Below are 21,418 nucleotides of genomic sequence, written 5' to 3'. Positions count from 1 at the left end.
AGTTTTCCTAACAATTCTTATAATAATAAGTAACTCATTTTGGAGATTAGGATAAGAAAGGGAGAACCGTTCTGCCTTTCATTTAGTTCAGAGCCAACCATTAAGCATCAACTCTTTAACAGCAAGCAATGTGCTATTATTTTAGAAGAAAGCTTCCAGGGAACACGGATTCCATAAGGCCCATGGCACATCATAAGCATTCAGATGAATGTTACAGTCTTATGTGTTGTTTTTTAAACTTTTGGAGGAGAGAAATTATTTTATACTTGATTAAATATCATAATCTGTAGGCCTAAGGAGGAGTGAATTCTCGGGGTCATTTTATAAGGAAGAAAAACATGGTATTAATTCATAATTTTATTTACTCATTAATTCAGCACATATTTATTGAGCATTTCCTATATCTCAGGAAATTTTAGGCATTGCAGATACAGCAGCAAAATTAACAAATGACCTGGTTATAATGTACTTGATTGATGATAAGGATATAGGCAGCTTACATTTGAGGTGGCAGCTTGACTACAGTTCTTTATTGTATACAGCTTCTTTTTCCTTCCTCCCTCCCTCCTTTCTTCCCTTCTCTTTCCTTCCGTCTCCCTTCCCTCCTTTCCCTCCTGCTCAATTCCCTTTCCTTCACTCTCCTATATCCATGCTTTATGATTTAGACATTGAGGGACTAAGCATGGTTTGTTACACAGAATTATTTAATAAAGTACACATTTTGAGAATTAATCTGTATTATTTAGGCTAAAACTACTATAACAAATGAAATCCCAAATTTCAGTAGCTTAACACAATAGAAGTTAATTCCTTGCTCATGTAACAATCTAATGAGGGTGTTCCAGTTGGTGGGAGGCTTTCCTGCACTCAGTGACTCAAGAACTTAGGTACCTTCCATCTTGTGACCCTGCCAGGCCTTGGAATCCTTTGCATCCAGCTGGTGTAAAGGGAAACAGAAGGTTAAGAAGGCACAGCCATTTCTTTTTTTTTTTTTTAATAAACAAAATCTCCTCCCAACTCAGAAAACCTCCTCATAAAGGTAGCAAAGAAACAACTGTATTATTGAACAAGCAATAAATCAGAATGCAATGCACATCACAGGCAATTCGCTAAAGAGATTGCAACAACAGAAAGAAACATTACTTGTTTATATAGCTAAATGGATACAACACATTAAATTCATGTTCATTTCTTTTTAATTTTTATTTATTTATTTATTTTTATTTTTGGCTGCCTTGGGTCTTTGTTGCTGCGTGCGGGCTATTCTTTGTTGTGGTTCCCGGGCTTCTCATTGTGGTGGCTTCTCTTGTTGCAGAGCATGGGCTCTAGGCGCGCGGGCTTCAGTAGTTGTGGCACTCGGGCTCAGTAGTTGTGGCTCGCGGGCTCTAGAGTGCAGGCTCATTGGTTGTGGCGCACGGGCTTACTTGCTCCGCGGCATGTGGGATCTTCCCGGACCAGGGCTCGAACCCGTGTCCCCTGCACTGGCAGGCGGATTCTTAACCACTGCACCACCAGCGAAGTCCAGGCACAGCCATTTCTTAACCAACTTGGCCTGAAACAGGCAAATGTCACTTCTGCTCATATACCATGGGGAGAGCTGACTGGATGGCCCCCCCTCGATGAAAAGGGGATTGTGAGATTCTTAGTCTTGGGCTGCACAGATACTTTGAAGTGACAAGTCTATACCAAGGAAGTGGGGGGACAGTTATGAATAAACACAATTGTATGTCAGGCACCATGCTAATTTCTGAAGATGAAAAATGGGTAAGTCTAGGGTGGTGAGGGCCACACAGATACACAACTAACCAAACATGATATCCAAGTACTAAATAAAGTCATATGTGAGCACAGATGCAGGGACAAATACCTCACTCTGGAATGGATTCAGGAAGCAGAAGCTTGAAGGGCTTCATCTAGCAGAGAAGAGGAGGAGCTGAGAAGATGCCCCACATGTCCAGATGGTGACGAGCTGCTCGATGCGTCAGGTGTTCAGGAATGTGGGGATAACTAGGCCAGAGCAGAGAGGGCATTGTGGGCTGTGCCTTTTGCTCAAATAACTAGAATGTGAATGTGAATGTGTGCTGTGCCTTTGAGGCTTCAGACACAGGTCTTTTGATCCCACTCCTTTCTGAAGCCCTTGTTTCTTGGATATGTCATTACATATGTGAAAGGAAGCTGATTTTTAAAACTTGAGGAGTCCCATGTAACTTTTTAAGACGAAAGGTGTTTGGATTCTGAGAAAGCAAGTTATACCCTTGGCAGCCTTGTTCCTTACTGGGTAGGAATGTGTCACCTTACAAAAGAGGCATGTTAAAATATATGAATTCCCCCATCTGATTTCAAGGTTGATATTTCATCACACATTTAAGGTCCCTTCCCTTTCTCTTAATACTAGTAGTAGTGAGTGTGCTTTATTATAATGCTGGAGAGAGCTTGGAGTTCCAGGTATCAAAAGAGGCTGAGGTTGCCTCAGCTGTTCTAGGTGGAGAGCACCTTGTTCCGTGCTGATTAAACTTAGCCTAGGGGACATGCCGAAGGGTAGGGTCACTATGGGATCAACATGGGAGGCCAGCTGCAAGATACACACATTGCTTTTCCCAAAAGTTTTTATGAACAGAATCAAGCTTTTGATGTCCCTGTATTCCTTATCATATGACACTTATCATATAAGCTTATCTTTATCATATAGCACTGTTAATTTCATAATGAATATTTGCTTTCCTTTTTCGGTAGATAGTCTCAAGCTTGTTAGCAACTATGGTCACCCCCTTTCTATGTCCACTTATATTTGAAGAGAGATTGGCATAGTGAAATATATTTATATGTTTTATTTATTAATTTAATGACTACTCAATGATATCTATTAAAAGTTGAGACTCTGACTGGGCCTTGGAGTACAGAGAAGAGGGAGACAGAAATATGGGTGAACTGAGGTTTCTGCCTACATATGATAGACAAGATGCAGCTGTATATAAATAACTGTAATACAACACAAATGTGAAAAGTTCCATAAGGAAGGAGTGGACAGTAGGGAGAAAGAATTTGTTACTAGAGGAAATCAGGGAAGGCTGAATAGAACTTGAAGCTCAGAGAAGTTACCAGACATTGGTCCAGGATTACATAGCCAGCTGCTGTCTGAGATAGAAGAGGCTCAGCTCTCTCGAGGCAGGGCTCCTGGCTTTCTGCGCGATGCCAAGTCTGAAGGAAGATCTGAGGACGAAGGCAGAGGACACGAGCTCTCAGTTTTGCATGTAGGACAGCACATTTCTCCCAGTGGAGACTCAGCCAGTTGTGAACACATTTAGGGTTCCTTCAGAAAAAAGGTGGCCCCACAGCCCAACTACCAACACAACCTGAAGCTTTGACTTCTGTTTTTATTTTTTCTCCTGCAAGAGTAAGTCCAATTACCCTCATTGCTTTGGGTGTCAGAAAAAAAAAAAAGAGTTCCATGGGTTAGCAGGACTGTTTATAAGATATAAAGATAAATGATGACTACCAGAAAAAAAGTTTTTGAGAGGATGAAGAGACAGAATTTACTATAGATTGAAATGGGTAAGTGTTGTCCAATTGCCATTTTATTCTTTTACAGTAAAATACATAATAGTGCATGCTAGATTTCCTTTTTAGAACTTGGTAAAAATTATAGCAGATGAACATTAGGCAAAATCAAAGGGGAATTTTGCTCACATATGGAAGTTTATAAGGAATCTGGTTGAGTCTGGTTCCAGTATTTGCTGAAGTTTGTGGTTGTGTCAACAAAGATGGGTAAAGTAAGCATATTTTAGACCCTAAAGAGAGCAGCCTCATAGTCTGGAATAGAGAGTAGCTTTCAAATGGTTTAAAATGGGTTTGCTTTTCTTTCCTTCCAGCTGTGCCTAGTGCTGGGGAAGATAAACTGGCATGTTCTTTGTTACATAGCAACATACCCACCCAGGGGAGCGAGGCACATTAGATTTTCTAAATCTTAAGTCCTTTCAATCAGTTGATAGTGGAGTTGGGGAAAATAAACTGGGAGAAGCTGCGTAACCATTCAGTATGGCACTCTATAGCATCTGAAACATTTTAGCCGCCGTCTTCCAAACAGAGCTGCCCGTCTCATTGGTAAACGTGGCCCAACGACATGGGGCAGCAGTCCAGACTCCCTTCCTGGCCTGCGCGTCTGCATCTCTGACCTGTCTTGACTGCTGCTGTTTCCCTCATACTCCAGTGGCTATAATTTGAATCACGTGGAGAAGGACTTTAATACCCAGGTGAATTTCTTAGTTTTACTTTTGTACCTCCTTGGTTTTACTTACTCTCTATTCTGATCAGAACTGTCTTTATTTTATGTATTTGATTAGCCTCCTGAGCACCTAGGGCCAAATGACCCTTTGGTAACCCAGTTCTCCTTTGCTGTACCTCTATTTTCTCCTTGATGTGAATTCAGTTTTCTAAAGACTGGTGGGAATTTTGATCTTCTCTTTGTAAAATGCTCTGTAAATTTTGTGCTTAATAGCTATTGTAATATAAAGTTTTTATAATCCCAAACCTAATACTAAATTTTTCTTGAAATGTTTCACGTTTGTTTTCTTTCTTCACTTCTATGGCTTAAATTAGGGGAATTTTGTGAAGACATTAATTTTCCAAATCCACTTCTGGCCCTAAAAGAACAAAGCCTACATTTTGAAGACAAAGAATTTTTAAATAGCCTTAATATTAGGAAAACATTAACAAAAATGTTAACGTAACATATTGTTTAAAGCTTCTTCTAAGTGTTCGCCTAAATCTCCTCTGTGAGTCAAGGACTCTGAGTCGTGTATCTCAGTCCACAGTGTCTACACAGAGCCTGGGGTGTGACAGGTATTCAGAAATAATTGTTATATGTTGCTAAAAAATATACTTTCTTGAGGTTATCGCTTCACACCAGTCAGAATGGCCATCATTAAGAAGTCTACAAATAACAAATGCTGGAGAGAGTGTGGAGAAAAGGGAACCCTCCTGCACTGTTGGGGGGAATGTAAATTGGTGCAGCCACTATGGAAAACAGTATGGAGGTTCCTCAAAAAACTAAAAACAGAGTTGCCCTATGATCCAGCAATCCCATTCCTGGGCATATATCTGGAGAAAACTATAATTTGAAAAGATACATGCACCCCAGTGTTCATAGAAGCACTATTTACAGTAGTCAAGACATGGAAACAACCTAAATGTCCATCAGCAGATAAATGGATAATGAAGATATGGTATGTATACAATGGGATACTACTCAGCCATAAAAAAGAATGAAATAATGCCATTTGCAGCAACATGGATGGACCTAGAGATTATCCTACTAAGTGAAGTAAGTCAGAAAGAGAAAGACAAATACCATATGATATCACTTATATGTGGAATCTAAAATATGCCACAAATGAACTTATTTATGAGATAGGAACAGACTCACAGACATAGAAAACAAACTTACGGTTACCAAAGGGGAAAGGGGGTGGGGGAGAGATAAAGTAAGAGTTTGAGATTAGTAGACACAAACTACTGTACATAAAATAGATAATCAACAAGGACCTACTGTATAGGACAGGGAACTATACTCAATATTTTGTAATAACCTATAAGGGAAAAGAATCTGAAAAAAATAGATATATATGCATGTATAACTGAATCACTGTGCTGTACACCGGAAACTAACACAACATTGCGAATCAACTATGCTTCAATAAAAAATAAATATATATTTTCTCATTTATGCATCAAAGCTACTTTATGAGGCTGAGATATCTAGTTGATTCTTACTACTTATGGTGCTTATGTCTATAAAGTCATCAGAAACACTGAATTAGTGAATACTGAACCACTGCTCCTCAGTCAAATGCATGGTTAAGTCCCTGTGAGCCTCTGTCACAACATTGTCATTAACCGATCAGTACCTAACCTTGCTTTATGTGTGTTTCTGCTTAAAGACCCCTTATTTAATATATACTGTGTATTCATTTACATTGAACTCATGGCCAACACCACTATAACTCATGCCTGAACGAAGCTTATCCAACACGTATTTAAGTCACATCACAGCCTTCTGTGCTTAAGAACACTAGACAGCACTTCATTACTACACTTGGGGACTATTTTAAAGAGTGAAATCACCAAAAAAAAAAGCACAAAAAAGTGTGCAAATATTGCACTAAACAGATCACGAAAGGGATATTTGTCTGCAGTATGGGAGTTGACACCAGAAGCCTGAGTGTTGCCTTGTCCCATCTCAGCTGGGAACACGCATGTTCGGTGACTCAAATTTTTTGCCACTCTGCATGTGCGTGAATGACTGAGAGCACCATGGGTTTTGATTTGGGGGTTATAAATAAATATTAGCAAGTAGGTAAATTTGCAAATATGGAATCTTTGAGTAGTAAGGATTGGCAGTATTAGTATGTCCTTTTTGCGTATTTGGAAACTCCAGAAAGAAACTCCAATTTCAGAAAGATTTGTCTGTGGTCATCCAAGTGGAACTGAAACCTGTCTCTTCTGACTTCTGGGTCAGCGTCCATTCCACCATCCGCAGCTCAGGAAGTGGAGAGGGAACCTACAGTCAGGCTCATTAGCACACAGATAGTGCCCGTTTTTTGACCAATGTGTGGTGTCTGTGCTTAAAGTTATCAAGTTCTATAATTTGAAATGACTCACGGAAAACTTTCTTGCAAATTATCTATCTTGTAACTCATAGTGTTTCTCATTATATTAAAAACAAATAGTCACTGAAATATTGTTCTACTGTGCCTGTGAAAGGAAAAATAATTAGGGCTTATTCTCACATATAGATTACATTAGTGCAAGAGGGAGCATTATAAATCACTACTTTGTTCTTAGAGAGCAGTCAGTGCTTGTCACATACAAGGTACTGCTATTAGGAGGAGGCTGGAGAGAGAAGATGAAGAGGAGGTGGGTCACTGCCTTCAAAAATATCTTGAGGGTTATTCTGTGCTGGTTTTGTTCCTTCATCCTCTACAGATGCCAGATAATTCAGGGTGCTCAGCTCTATGTAGAAAAACCAAAATTAGATTAAGACTTTAATTTTAGACCTATAATACCAAGGTGACTTAAAACACAGCTTTATATCCTAATGTTGGGAATGAGAAGACAATAACTGTTGCTCATGTAATATTAATTTTATGACACTCCTCATTTTTCAAATTTTCAAAAAAATTTCCCATATGTATTCTGTAGGACATTAGCATTCTTATGAGATCGCAAAAGATACTCTAAAAATAAAGGTCTTTGAAGTCAAGAGAGTTTGGGTTAAATGTGGTTAACCAGGTTTCTTTAGTAAAATATTAAAGCCTACTTACTTTACTGGCGGCTTCTCAGAGCTGCTAATAAGCTTGTGTGCGTGCTCACTCTTCTCAGAGCATCTAGTTGCGGAACACTCAGCAACATCTCCTGTTCTGCAGATCATGGTTTGGAAAATGTTGTCATGTGATATTAGGTACAAATTCCAGGGAAGTTGAAAGAAGAGAAAGTTAAAATTTCCATTCTGCTAAGGGAGGTGGAAAAGTCAAGTGAGACTGATTACATTCCCCACCTTATACTACTGTAGAATCCTCCCATGTGAAATTAGATCTCTGGCAGCAATTCTCTATGCATAGAGACAGTATCCACCTGCCCTCAGGTAAAGGGAACAGAGTTCCCTTGAGCCCATGCGGTGCACAGTGGACAAACCTAGTGAATCTCTTTCCTGGTTCTTGGGGCTCTGGGGAGTCTGCAGGAAGGATGTTCTTCACAGGCAAGTGTCAGGCCAAGGGTTTTAGAAGTGTGGAGCTTGTAGTGGGCTGGATGGTGGTCTTCCTCCCCAACAAGAGCCGTGTCTATACTGAACCTTTGAAGGTGGCCTTATTTGGAAATAGGATTTTTGCAGGTATAATTAAATTAAGGATCTTGAGATGAGATCATCTTGGGTTATTTGGGTGGGCGCTACATCCAATGATAAGCATCCTTATAAGAGAAAAGGCAGAGGGAGGCTTGAGATGGAAAACCACGTGAGGATGGAGGCAGAGATTGGAATTATGTTGCTATAAACCAAGGAACTCCTGAAGCCTTCAGAAGCTGGAAGAGGCAAGAAGCCTCTTCCCCTAGAGGCTTTGGTGGGACTGCGGTCCTGCTGACACCTTGATTTTGATCCTCTTGCCTGCAGAACTGTGAGAGAATAAATTCCTGTTGTTCGAAGCCACCAAGTTTGTGGTGATTTGTTGTGGCAGTCCTAGGAAACAAATACAGGGCTCTAGGTAAGGAAAGATGGAAACTGACGGAGAGGTGGACAAGGCTAGAAAATGAAGACGGATAAATTCAGATGTCGAGGGTCATCTCATTCCAGAGGGTCTTCTGGAAAGTATAGATACAAAAATCTTTCCAAGCTTTCACATGGTAAATAAGGGTCACACTGGTATAAATAGCAAGCTCATGGCCAGGTACTGGGGGAGGACTGAAAGAAAGATGTGTGTGGATTGTTTGGAGAGCAAGGTCACCACAGGATGTGGGGAAGGATGTTCTACTGCCTGGCAAAGAGTTAGAAAGGGGTACCTCTGGGAGAATAATAAAAGATGGCTTGGTGGAAAAAAAATATTTCCCTTGCCTTGGAGAAATCAGTGGTATTAGTGGTCTTGTGAATGGGTTTCAGAGTGAGGTCAGCCCATAGCTAGCGGGGTCCTTGACTACTGCTGGGATCCACATCTTTCAGAATGCAGGAGAGCATACAGTGCAGGACACTGTAGTGTGAGTTTCAGGAAAATGTGCCCTAAATAAAAGACTTCCCACATATTCAGCTGTTGCAAATGAAGCAGGAAAAAATTATTAACAAAGCAAAAATTTGAAAAATTTGTTACTGTTTCTGCCTTCTAGGGGAATGGCATGATACGTTATTCCCAAGGGCATGATTCTGTTGCTTTGGAAAAAGCCCTGATAGACTTTTTGACTGAGAAAAACAAGGCTTCTGGAGCATATGGAGGAGTAATATAGATTGAGGGGACTATGAATGGAGAGGGAAGAGGGGTGTATGAGGAGGACAGAGTAGGAGCAGGAGCTCCCAGGAACATGAAGGGAGGTGGTGTGTGGCCTATGAAGGAATATGGCTTCTGAAAATTTCTTGTAGTTAAGAATGGGCAATACATGTCTACCATTGTCTGATGCTGAGAGGAAGTTGTTTCCTGCTCTGTGCTGCTCTGTATTACCCTCTCACCACCAGTAAAATTCTACTATATGCAAGTCTTGTGTTAGGGATGCTTTAGGAAATGTAGAAAAACCATGGTGTCCAGTGTGTGTGGTGGGCAAGTAGAGATGGAGGAGCAGGTGGTGGCAGGTTGTGGAGTGACTAATTCAGCAGAGGCAGAGGCAGATCCTGAGGGAGGCTCTAGGCTTCCTGCCAGGTATGGCTTGGGAGTTTTGTCTAGTTATTAAAAGGAGGATTTATCCCAGAAGAATGGTGGGAGGGGGGGATCATTCAGACTGGAAGTATCTGGGCACCTGAGTAAAATCAGATATGCTCAGGAGTCAGTGGGTGGGTAGGGTTTGGGTGTACTTACCTGACTGAGGGGAATTTATCAGCTTATTGTACAAACCACTGAATTATTTTATGTTGTTAAACTCAATTATCTCTTTGCTGAAACATCTGCCCTCTATATTCAGAATATTACTAAAAGGCTGTGTATGCATAAGGGTATGTTTGGAGGGGGAGAGTGGATATTAAAGATTGGGGAAAGTGGAGGAAAACTATGCCAGTTAGATAATGCCATAAAGCCATTGATTGGTGATGCATTGAACAGGGAGCAGAGAGGAGTGGGGAAGGCGCTCTGACAAAAGGTGTCGGTGGGACCCGTTGTGGATGATTGCAGAAAAAGCAGAAAGTTGTCATCTGGGAATATCCCATTGAACACTGATACGTGAAATCATTTTGAGAATGGAGAACTGGTTGGTTTGAATCTACTTGGTAAAAACTAATGAAAGTGGGAACTGATGCTAAATGTGTTCATTCTGCCGGATTATGCTTACTCTTGTTAGATATATAAAGGTTTTAAATATTCAGTGATGGGTAGGAGTATCATATCATTCAAGATTAAGGTTCCATTTCACCCAAGGCTGTCAGATTTGTGTTAGTGTAAGTTAATAGGACATAAAATATTATTACTTTAGAGATTATAATGACCCACTGAACAAGGGCTAATTTGGGGAAAAAATCCCCTATTGGTATTGGGGACCCTTTACTTTCCTATGATGTCTTCTCACGTGATTAGATGTACTGAATATGTCTTGTTTCCAGCTCCGTCTGACACTTGAAAGAGGATGAGATCACTCACTCCCAACTGGTCATTTCTCTCTGTAGATGGGAGAATCAGTGCTAATTGATACTTTTTATATTTAATTACACTCAATTTCTTCTGTCTGGCTGCCCTGAAACCAAGAAGAGGAAAACAGTGTTCTACACGCAAATCTTCTAACATAAACACTTCTTAACCTCATTTGCTGCAGAATTGGTTCAAATAAAGAATCCTTAAGATAAAAGCTGTTCAGAATGGTTTCTTATCTGTATTTGATCCTGTCTCTTGAGTCCCTCTTTCTGGAATATATCCTTGTGATTTCTGTGATGGGAATTTTCTCAGTCTCTTCTTCCCTAACATTTAACTCTTCTGTATTCACTAGTATTATAATCATTTTCCAGTCCTTTTGTTAGTTTGCTTAAATTAATTCCATAACTGTAGGTCCTTCTCTCTTCCTTTGAACCATCACCTATAGGGCTCTGGTCACAGTGCTCTTCCCAATGGCTTTGATGGCATCACCCCTCCTTCAGAACCCTAGTACTTTCCACTTCCTTCTGCATAAAGTTTCAACTTGGTCCCAACTTACTGTTCCCTATTTTCTACTATTCCCCATACCTGTCAAGCTGTTTTATTTGCTCTCTCCCCAGTGTCCTGTGTTTTCCCCATCTGGAACGTCCAACTCCTCCTCCCTATCTCTCTGAACTCCGCCCATCATTCAAGAAGCAGAGCCCATCTCTCCTGCTCTGGAATGCCTTCTCTGACGGCTTCATTCAAATGAGATCTTTCCCTCCTTTAACATCCTATGAATTTATTGTCAGTTGCATTGATTTGGCAATCTAGGGAGTCAACCTAGGGGATTGAAAGGATAGAAAGTAGGGTTTGGGCAAAAAAAAAGAAAAAAAAAAAAAGGATTCCAGTATGAACTTTTCTTCTTGAAGGTAGTGGTAGTTCAGATAAATATGCTAATCTCCACTGGCTTCCATTTTCTTTATACCTAAGATGGAGACAAACTATTCTGAATCTTCCTGATTGTCATGGGGATTAACAAATGTAATATATGTAACAGTCCTTGTAATCTGTAAAGTCCTATACAGGTATAAGTTATCATTTCTGCTGTTAGAGATCTCTGTTATTGATTGACTCTGTCAAAACTCTCTGTTGTTATTTAGCCCTCCTATATCTATAGTTAATCAGTATAACTCACTTCACCAGCCAAGGTATCAATACAAATATAATGACATCACATGTTATTTTTCTAATTCATTGCTTGATCTACTCCCTACCCCATACCTACTGTTATTAGCAGGAAGTCTGTTAACTCCCTCTTGGAATTTCCCAACAGCCCCATTCTCTAATTTTTTTAAAGATCGAGGGGTTTACTCCATCCAAAATGGACAAATCTTGTTTCTAAAAGAAAGGCAGAGAGAAAGGACTGAAAATTCCAGTTTGTCCACTGTTGAACATTGGTTTTGTCCAGGCTGGTGGACACTTCTGCATTCAGAAAAAAACCTTCTTGCAGGTCCAGATGCCTAGATAGGAGGGAGGATACTAGAACTGGGACATTTCTGCCCAACACAGATGCTTCTAATAGGCAGCCTTGCATCAGGGTACCCCATTGGCTTGGCTGAGACTTCCTCAGAACATAATCCTACTTGCTTTCTTCTCTCCCTTCACAAGTGTCAGTCTGATCCGAAGACTCTCTTAATCTTCTCTTCTTCCTTTCCCCTTTAGTCTTGAGGAGAATTTCCCTCAAGAAATCTCTTGTATATCTAATCCTATCTTGATACATGTTTTTAGCAAGATCCAAAATGACACTGAAGGGTTTCCAGCCTCCCCCATACTTACTAGAACTCTTAGACCCTTGTTTTGACCTTATGCTCCTTCTTTCCTGGCGAGCTCCACTTTGGGACTTCCCTTTCTTGCCAGTGGACCTTGGGTAAAAGCCTTTCTGGTCCTTCCTGACAGATGTCCTAATTGTGAATTTCAGGGAGTTTGAGGTGAGTTTTCCCCTCCTCAGAAGACTCATAGTTTCTTCAAATTTTCTCACCCTATCCATAGAGCTCAGTAGTCAAGGGGAGAGACATCTTCTGTGTCTGCCTGTGATACCTATGTCCTGTTATATCCTTTTCTCAGACCACATGGGTGCCTGTTACCCTTAGGCACCTTGAATTTACCCTTTGAAATTCAAGGCAGAAGCATTTAAGTTGTTTTTTAGGTTATTTTTTTCTAAAAACATTCTTTTTTTTTTTGCTCCAGGTGACTTGCTATTTACACCCCTGGACTTAATAGAGGCTTACATGACTTTAGGTATCCCATCAGTGCATGCCCTTTTCATACATTTTGTCTTACTTCACTATATTGTAAGCTTCATGAAAGCTGCTTCTTGTGTTTCAGATTGCTCACCTGTGAAATTGAGGGCTAGATTAATTATTTTAAAGTATCCTTTCAGTTGTGTGATTTCTGTGGAAGATATAATATTAGAAATGGGCTAGAAAATGATTTTCTTCCTTTAAATTTTGTGTCCATTATGTTTGGTAATCTACCTTTTATTTATACATAACATTTTTCACTTTGCTCGCATGCATTACATAATTTGATCCTCAAATCCACCTTGTAAAGTGTCAGTAAATACTAGCTGCCTTTTACAGGTTAGAACTTGAGACTTATTGAAGGTAAATGACAAGTCTTTAAGTTCCTGGAGCAGTCACTGGGTCTGGTGTCCCTTGGCCTACTAATCCCCTAATCAAGATGCCGCATGATATTTTCTTTTCACTCCCTGCCCTGCAACTACTAACTCATCCTTCGTGAAGCACCTTTATGTTTCTCTTATTCTCAGCCATCTACACTTTGGGGCAGAGGGTTAGAGAAGATATCACAGCTTCAAATGCCTAAAAAGGCCAGGCAGGATAAGAGACTGGGAAGGGGTTGGGGGAGGCGAGGACTGACAAACTGAAGAGCACACATCCTATCTGAGAGGGGTAATCCCTGTTCAGCCTTAGCGCTTTGTTGCCATCCAGGAATGCTGGCCTCGGGTTGCTCAACTTTCAGTTTTTCAAGCACAGCTGGAAATATATATTTTAATGGGAAATCTGCATTTTAAAATGCTCAAAATAAATGAAAAAAAAAATTAAAACCCTGTGAAGCCAAAACACACATGTATAAGTGGTGTTTGGTCCCACAGATCCTCTGATTTGGAGGTATGAGCCATGTTTAACTAGCTGTGTTAACCTTCTCCCCCCGTAGCCCACCCCCCCAAATCCTATGAAGTGATTTGGTGAATTTTGGTGAATTTTGCTACTTTTATTAAAAGTTTGGTATAAATAACATAAATAAGAATAGCAACCAATTGTTGGATGCCTGCTGTGTTCCAGGGAGTATGCTAGGTGCTTGACACACCTCGTCACAAACTCTCTTAGCAACCTTATGAGAGATCTATTATTAACCTATTTTATAGATTAGGGAGCTGAGGCCCAGAGCTGACCTAATTTGCTAAGACCACACAGTCAGTAAGTAGTGGAACCAGGATCAAACCCAGGTTTCTGGCCTCAAAGTGTGTTCTTGCTCTTTATTTATTATACCATATTACCAACATTCTCAGAGAAGAGAGAGAAAGGGTGAAATGAAAAATGTGGTACTTTCCCTCTTATGAAACAAGTCAAAAGTGGTCTCTTTGTATGGAGAACTTAGACAAGCATAATCTTTTTTTTTTTTTTTTTTTTTTGAGTGTAAGAGATATGCTTTTCTTTGTGAACATGGGTAGGAAGGGAAGAGAAAAGGAGATTGCTCACAGTAGGAAAATATCCTCCTTTCTTTTAAAAACTCTAAACCAGAAATAGACTCCCAACCTACTAGTGTTTGGGTTTTGTTTTCAGATTGTCTGCTTTGACCATGATGTCCTGTGAGATGGCCACTAGCTTACTACAGCTATCTTTTACTCCTACTTCAAAAAAGCAAAGTTCTGGGAAAAAAAAGATCTTTTGTTTAGGGTCTGAAGTCAAGTCCAAATATAACAAGATCCCAATAACTTCCTCCACCCCCTAGGGTTTAAAACCAAATTCCCTCTGCCCAGATGGCTTCTACAGAAAGAGCATTCCCCCACTGCTTCCTCTTTTTGTTGGCTGCCCACTGATTACAGCTAATGACTCCCAGCTGTACTGCCTCTGAAGACTAGGGGAAGATGAATCTTTGAAAAATAATTTAATAACAAGACTTCTCCAGAGATAGGTAGGGCTGATGCCAATCCTGTTGGAGCACTCCCTCATTCAGAATCTAGCTGGATGATGTGATTCCAAGAGAGGAGAGTTGCTATGTGCGTTTTGAAGCCCCCTTGGTGTTCCTTACAGGAATCTGATTGACTCTATTTCTTAATATTGGTTGAAAAAAATTCATCTCCAAATACTAAAAAAAAGTTAGATATCTGTAATATATACTTCTTTAGCTCCAATTCAGAGAATTTGAGGAAATATCTTTTAGGGCTGTGACTTTATCCGAGTAAGACATACTTTAGGATCAGTTTCCTTGGAGGATTTTCTAACATGCTTGTATCATACTAATAATTTGATGTCTACAAATTTTAAAACTTGGCATGCTGGAGTTTCCCTTTTGTCTTTGAAATATCAGGTTCTTTGAAAGATTGACTTCAAATAGTATGACCCATCAGAGGGAAAAAAAATGATCAAAGGTTACCAGTCATGAAAACTATTGATAACAGACTTGTTCAGATTGGTTGGTCTTGTCTTCTCCCCGCCCTCTTCCTCCTCCTTTTCTTCTTCCCTTTCCTCCTTCGCTTCCTCTTTCTTATTTTTCTTCCTTTTCTTTACTAACAAAAATAACAGTCTGAATTGCTGGGTAGGCGGATGGGGGGAATCAGTAAAAATTTTACTGACCTAAAATTTGATGGTTTTCTAAAAGTGTTTGATGGTATTTGAAATCCCTCCTCCTCCGTGGAGTCTTCTCCCAAAGCTGCAGACAAGATTTTTCCCATATGCCCATATAGAACTAAGTGGGGTGCTGAAGTTAGAAACATTAAACCACTCAGTGGTTACTTCATGTTGTTTCAGAACATTGGCTGAAGAAATCACATTCTTGAGCAGTTGATTACCGCGCTGTCTAGTTCTATAGTGATTTCTTTATGGATCACTGTATCTTCCGAGGAGATAATGTAGCTTAGTGGAAAGAGCATGAACTCTTGAGTCAGAGATAAGTTTGAACTTTGACATGCCCCGTGCTTAAACTTTCTGAGCTTTACTTTCTTCATCTGTAAAATGGAACTTTCAGGATTGCGATGAAGAGTAATATCATGTTTGGATACTGGTAAGATGTTTTATAGGCCTCTTGTTAAATACTTTAATTATGGTCTTTATTATTATACTCCCTATTCATTATATATTATATGCTTATATATTTATATATAAATATATATGTGTATAAAATCAGGCAACGAAAGTTTTCATAGTGCTTTCAGTTGGCTCAAAGGAAAAAGAGATAGTGGAATGTGGATTTCTATTATAAGGTGCTTATAATTTTAATCTTATTTTCATCTTGTTTTAATTTTCAGAGTAATCATGAGAGGTAGATACCATTAAACCCATTTTAAAGACAGGAAATTAAGTCCTGGAAAGGTTAAGTCCATTCCAAGGATAATATTTTTGGAGAATTTTCCATCATGGCTATTTTATATAAATTTGAAAACTTGATATTCTGGCATTTCTATTTTGGCTTTGAAATATTGGATCTTCTGAAAGGTTGTGTTCAGGTACTTGTTCCATTCAGGATTCTGTTCTATTCAAGAGTACAATTGAACATGCATAGTGTATCCTAGGGAATCAGAGTCAACAGAAAAGGCCTGCTGCTTCTTTACAGTTACTACTAAGCATTAAGCCCTTAGAGTGCTGAGAAGATTTTCAGTTTGATTCAAGGGCTGGCTCTCTTGGGAATAAGCTCAATAAGAGCAAAAGATAACTTACCATGAGAAACTTATTTAAGATTCTGGTTTCAATGGAATCTCATTTTTCTAAATATGTATAAAATCCAGAGAAAAATATTGCATAGTATACTGTTTTTGCCAGTTTACTAAAGGGGCAGATAAGGAGCTTAGCACTTTAAGGGGAGTAGCTTGCCTCTCTCCCTTCCCCCTCCTTCCCTCCCTTCTTTCTGTCTTTCTTGTCCCTTCCTCTCCCCTTCCCTGTCCCCCTCATTCTCTCCTCTTCCTTCCTCCCTTCCCTTCCTCCCCTCTTTTTTGTTATTTGGCTGGGGCTGCATGCTTCACACACTTACCACCTCTTCTTTCTGTAATCAAGCCCCATTTCCTGATTATAGAGGGAGGCATATAATCTAGATTAGGAAAGTCAAATTCTCTCAACCAGGAATTTGGATATTGAATGTAGACACCAGGGACAAAGAGCAACTAGAGCTGGGTCATGTGACGGCTGGACCTTAGCAGGGCAGTCCATGGAAGGGCTCTTGCTGCTGATACCTGGGGCTGCCTGTGGTTTTTTCCCTTCCTAAGGCCTGATTGTTTACCTCTTCCATAATTTGGTGAGCTATCTCAGTATCTTCCCAGTACATTATTTTGATTAAATTAATCAGTTAATGTTGCTTAAAACCAGTCCTGTATAGTAGGTATTATACTTCACATTTTCCAGATGAGAAACTGAAGCTTTTTGAGGATAAATAATTTGCTCAAAATCATACTGTTAGGAAGAAGCAAAGCTGGTATTCAAATTCAGTTCTTCCTGTCTGAAAAGCTGATATTATATATACTATGCTTCAATGGCTTAAAATGGAAAAAAAAAAAAAAAACAGTAGGAGAAAATATTTACGATGTTTGAGATACTCCACAAAACTTAATGGCCTTTAGATAAAAGGAGTTCTTAAGAATCAAAGAGGAAAAACTTAACATACTAATAGAAAAACTGGGCAAAGAACATGAATACCTATTTCTCAAAGAATTAATAACAATGTGTTATTCATGTAGAAAAAGTTTAACCTTATCAACAGTGCAGAGGATGCAAATTAAAACGATGGCATACCATTTTAAATCTTATTGATTAAAAATTATAAAACTAAGGTTTGCAAAATTTTGATGAAAACCTTTCTCTTGTTACAGGTCAAAGTAAAAATCTATGCAAACTTAAGAAAGAAAAATTTGTTCAAATACATTTAGAATCCCAAATTTGTTCAAAACCTTTTGACTTAGACATTTATAATATGGAAATAATCAGTGATATACTGAAAGATTTAGGAACTAGGATATTTATCCTAATGTTATTTATAATAGCAAAAGTAAGAAGTAAATTAAATGTCTAAAACTAGATGGCTAGGATATGATACTAAGTTTAAAAAAAAGCAGGAGGTCCAAATATTCATTCACTCAAGAATTATTTATTGAGTATGTACAATGTTCATGGCACATTCTAGGCATGGCAGAGACTGCAGTAAACAATATAAAGTGTCTATTCTCATAAGCTTACATTCTAGTGGGGAGACAACAAGCAAACAAATACATATTATGATCAATATCATGGATAAATATAAAGCAGAGTCAAGGGGATAAAAAGTGGTTTAAAGAAGGGGACACATGAATCAAAATTTAAATGAAGTGCAAGAATAAGTTATGCAAAGATACAGGATATATCCATGAACTATTGCCATAATAATCTTGGGTACAAACCACCACAAAACTCCGTGGTTTAAGATAAACTAAAATAATTTGTTCTCTCCACATAATTTATTCTCTCTGAGGTAGGTAGACAGGGCTTAGCTGATTCAGTGTGAGGTTGGCATGACTTGGCACCAAGTTGAAAATTATGCCCAGGCCTGCATCATGTGAGTCTCATCCTTCTTGGACTAACAGGTCAGCTGGGGTGCGTTCCTCTCGTGGTGATGACAGAGGCACAAGAGGGCAAACCTCGCCATCCCAGCATATTGCAAACTGTTATTTGAGTCATGTTTGCTAACATTCCATTGCACATTCCAAAGCACATCACCCCAACAAGCCTGTCGATGGGACAGGGTAGCATATTCCATCTAGAGTGGGAGAGGTAGGTGAATATTTGATGAACAATAATCCAAACAATTCCATGAGAGAAGAACATCCTAGGAAGAAAGAAGAACATGTGCAAAAGTGCTGTGTTGGTAGCAAGCTTAGTCCAATTAGAAGGCTAACGAGGTTTAAATAGAATAGGTGGGGAGGAGAGTGAGAGAAGACCAGGCAAGCAGGCCTACATCCTATAGGGTCTCTGAGGCAAAGGTTAGGTAAAGAGTTTAGATTTTATACGAGGGTATTAGGAAGGCATTGGAAGTTTTCAGCAGACAAATGAGAGTCTAATTTACATGTGAATAACATGACCCTAATTTTATATAAAAAGATATATGTCTGCCATAAGAAAAAGACTGAAAGTACCCAGACAGATATAAATAGTGGCTATCTCTCAGCAGTATGATTATGTATATAATTTTATATTGAATAATTTATACTTTATCATAGTTTCCAAATATTGAGAATAATCATGAATTGATTTTTCAAACAGTAAAAAAAATTATCTTAAGATTAAAAGGAGATCTCTATAGAGATCTCTTAGAAAATTAATTAACAAAATACATCAGTAGACTAGTAAGCCACTTTAAGTTCTAATTTCTCTGGTCTCTACACTTGGAAGAACTGGTGAGTTAAAGTCAAATTATATTTGATTATGTTTTGGTTATATCTATATCCATTGATATATAAAATAAATGTATATTTAAATAGTAGCATATCTTTCATTTTATTATAAAATATTTCACACACATAGAAAAGTATAGACACTAATATAACAAAAAATCATGTATTTACCACTCAGCTCATTCCTATAATGATTTTAAAAATTTGCTTCAGATCTATCTTTCTCCCTACCTCCCTTCTCCTTTCCAAGTTGAAATCTTACAGATATAGTTGAAGCCCATGTAGCTAACCTGATTCCATTTTTTTCCTGCCATCTGCAGAGGTAACAAGTATCCTGAACATGGAGTTTTACTTCTTGTGAATATTTTATATCTGTACTATATGTGTACCCATAAATAATTTATAACATTGCTTTGCCTGTTTTCCATCCTTATTAAATGATATGTTCTGGGCTTCTTTAACTTCTCACTCATACGTTAATACACATGCTTTAGTGCATTTAAACTGCTGTATTCAACTGTATAAAAAAATCACAATTCATCCATTCTTTTGTTGATGGATCTTTAATTTGTTTCTATTTTTTCTCAGACAATGCAGGAATAAATATTCTTGTACATGTCTCCTTGTGAGGTTTCTCCATAGAATATATACCTAAGTGTGGCATTACTGAGGGGCATAAGTCCCTTTTAAATTTTTGTATTGAAATATAATTCACATACCATAATATGCATGCACTTAAAGCATACAGTTCAGTGGTTTTCAGTATATTCAGCATGTGCAGCCATTGATACAATCTAATTTTAGAGTATTTTTATATTAAGAAATCCAGTACCCACTGGAAGGCACTCTCCATTCTCCCTTCTCCACAACCTCTAGCACGTGCTAACTAATCTTTCTGTCTCTATGGATTTACCTTAGAGTACCTTGGACACTTCATATAAATGGAACAATACAATATGTGGCCTTTCGTGTTTGGCTGCTTCTTAGCATCATGTTTTCAAGGTTCATCCATATTTTATCATATAGCAGTACTTAATTTCTTTTATGGCTGAATAATAAGTTGTAAGAGTTTTTATATATTCTGGATATTAGTCCCTTATCCGATATATTATTTGCAAATATTTTCTTCTATTCCAGGGGTTGTATTAACATTCTTGATAGTGTCATACGAAGCACAAAAGTTTTTAATTTTGAAGAAGTCTAATTTGTCTATTTTTTATTGTTTTGTCTGGGTTTTTTTGGTGTCATATCTAAGAAATTATTGACTAACCTAAAGGTCATGAAGATTTATGTCTATGTTTTCTTCTAATAGTTTATAGGTTTAGCTCTAGCATTTAGGTCTTTGGTTCATTCTGAGTTAATTTTGGTGTGTGGTGTTAGGTAGGGATCTAACTTTACTCTTTTGCGTGTGATAGCCAGTTGTCCCAGTACTATTGGTGGCAAGACTATTCTTCATTGAATTGTCTTCTCATGCTTGCCAAAAATCAATTGGTCAAAAGCATATGGGTTTATTTCTGAACTCTCTATTTTATTCCATTTTTCTATATCTCTGTCCTTATGCCAGTACCATACAGCCTTGATTAATGTAGTTTTGTAGTGTGTTTTGAAACCAGGAAGTGCGTGTCTTCTAACTTTGTAATTCTTTTTCAGATTGTTTTCGAATATTTTGATTCACTTGCATTTCCATATGAAGTTTAGGATCAGGTTGGCAATATGTGCAAAAAAGGCAACTTGGATTTTGATGGACATTGTATTGAATCTGTAGATTGATTTGGGGAGTATTTTTGGGTTAAAATATTTAATTCTTCAATACATGAACTCAGGATATCTTTCCATTTTACAGATACTCTTTAATTTCTTTCAATGATGTTTTATAGTTTTCAGTGTACACATTTTATACTTTTTGGTTAAATTTATTCCTAAGTATTTATTCTTTTTGTTGCTATTATAAATAAAATTGTTTTCTTATTTTCATTTTCAGATTGTTTATTGCTAATGTATAGATATACAGTTGATTTTGTACATTGATCTTATATCTTGCAACCTTGCTAAATGTGTTTGCTGCTTCTAATAGTTTTTTTTTTGGTGGTATCTTATGATTTTCTATATACAAGAAGACTATATCATCTGCAAATAGACATAAATTTGCTTCTTTTAAAAAATGTGGATGTCTTTTTTTTTTTTTTTTCTTGCCTAATTGGCATGGCTAGAATCTCCAATACAATGTTGAATGGAAGTGGTGAGAGGGACATCTTTGTATTGTTTCTAATCTTTCAAGCTTTCAGTCTTTCACTATTAAATATGTTGTGGTTTTTAAAAAAATAGATGCCCTTTATTAGATTGAAGGAGTTTCCTTCTATTCCTAGTTTGTTGAATGTTTTTGTCATGCAAGGTTTTAGATTTTGTCCATTGCTTTTTCTGTATCTTTTGAGATGATCATGCGGCTTTTAACCCTTTATTTTACTAATACGGTGTTTGT

At 38.2% G+C, this 21,418-nt stretch overlaps 1 protein-coding gene and 1 long non-coding RNA gene across 3 annotated transcripts in view; one reads left to right on the top strand and one right to left on the bottom strand.

The window, feature by feature from the left end:
- RNF144B (ring finger protein 144B) overlaps positions 1-21,418 on the top strand; it is an 867,397-nt gene that overhangs the window by 235,423 nt on the left and 610,556 nt on the right. The window contains exon 12 of one of the 2 annotated variants that reach the window (XR_014232478.1): positions 4,085-21,418. This exon is cut by the window's right edge and continues 3,513 nt beyond it. The exons of the other annotated variant lie outside the window; for it this stretch is intronic. The gene's annotated coding sequence lies outside the window, so the exon portion shown is untranslated. The remainder of the gene's footprint in view (positions 1-4,084) is intronic. 2 annotated transcript variants of the gene reach the window in all.
- LOC309607667 overlaps positions 21,084-21,418 on the bottom strand; it is a 19,239-nt gene continuing 18,904 nt past the window's right edge. Inside the window, exon 2 of the long non-coding RNA XR_014232490.1 lies at positions 21,084-21,418. This exon is cut by the window's right edge and continues 3,182 nt beyond it. This is a non-coding gene — a long non-coding RNA (uncharacterized lncRNA).

This window comes from Balaenoptera borealis (genome assembly GCF_965194805.1).
Source record: "Balaenoptera borealis genome assembly, chromosome: 12".
In the NCBI taxonomy this organism is placed as follows: Eukaryota; Metazoa; Chordata; class Mammalia; order Artiodactyla; family Balaenopteridae; genus Balaenoptera; species Balaenoptera borealis.
This window is presented reverse-complemented; position numbering and strand designations above follow the sequence as displayed.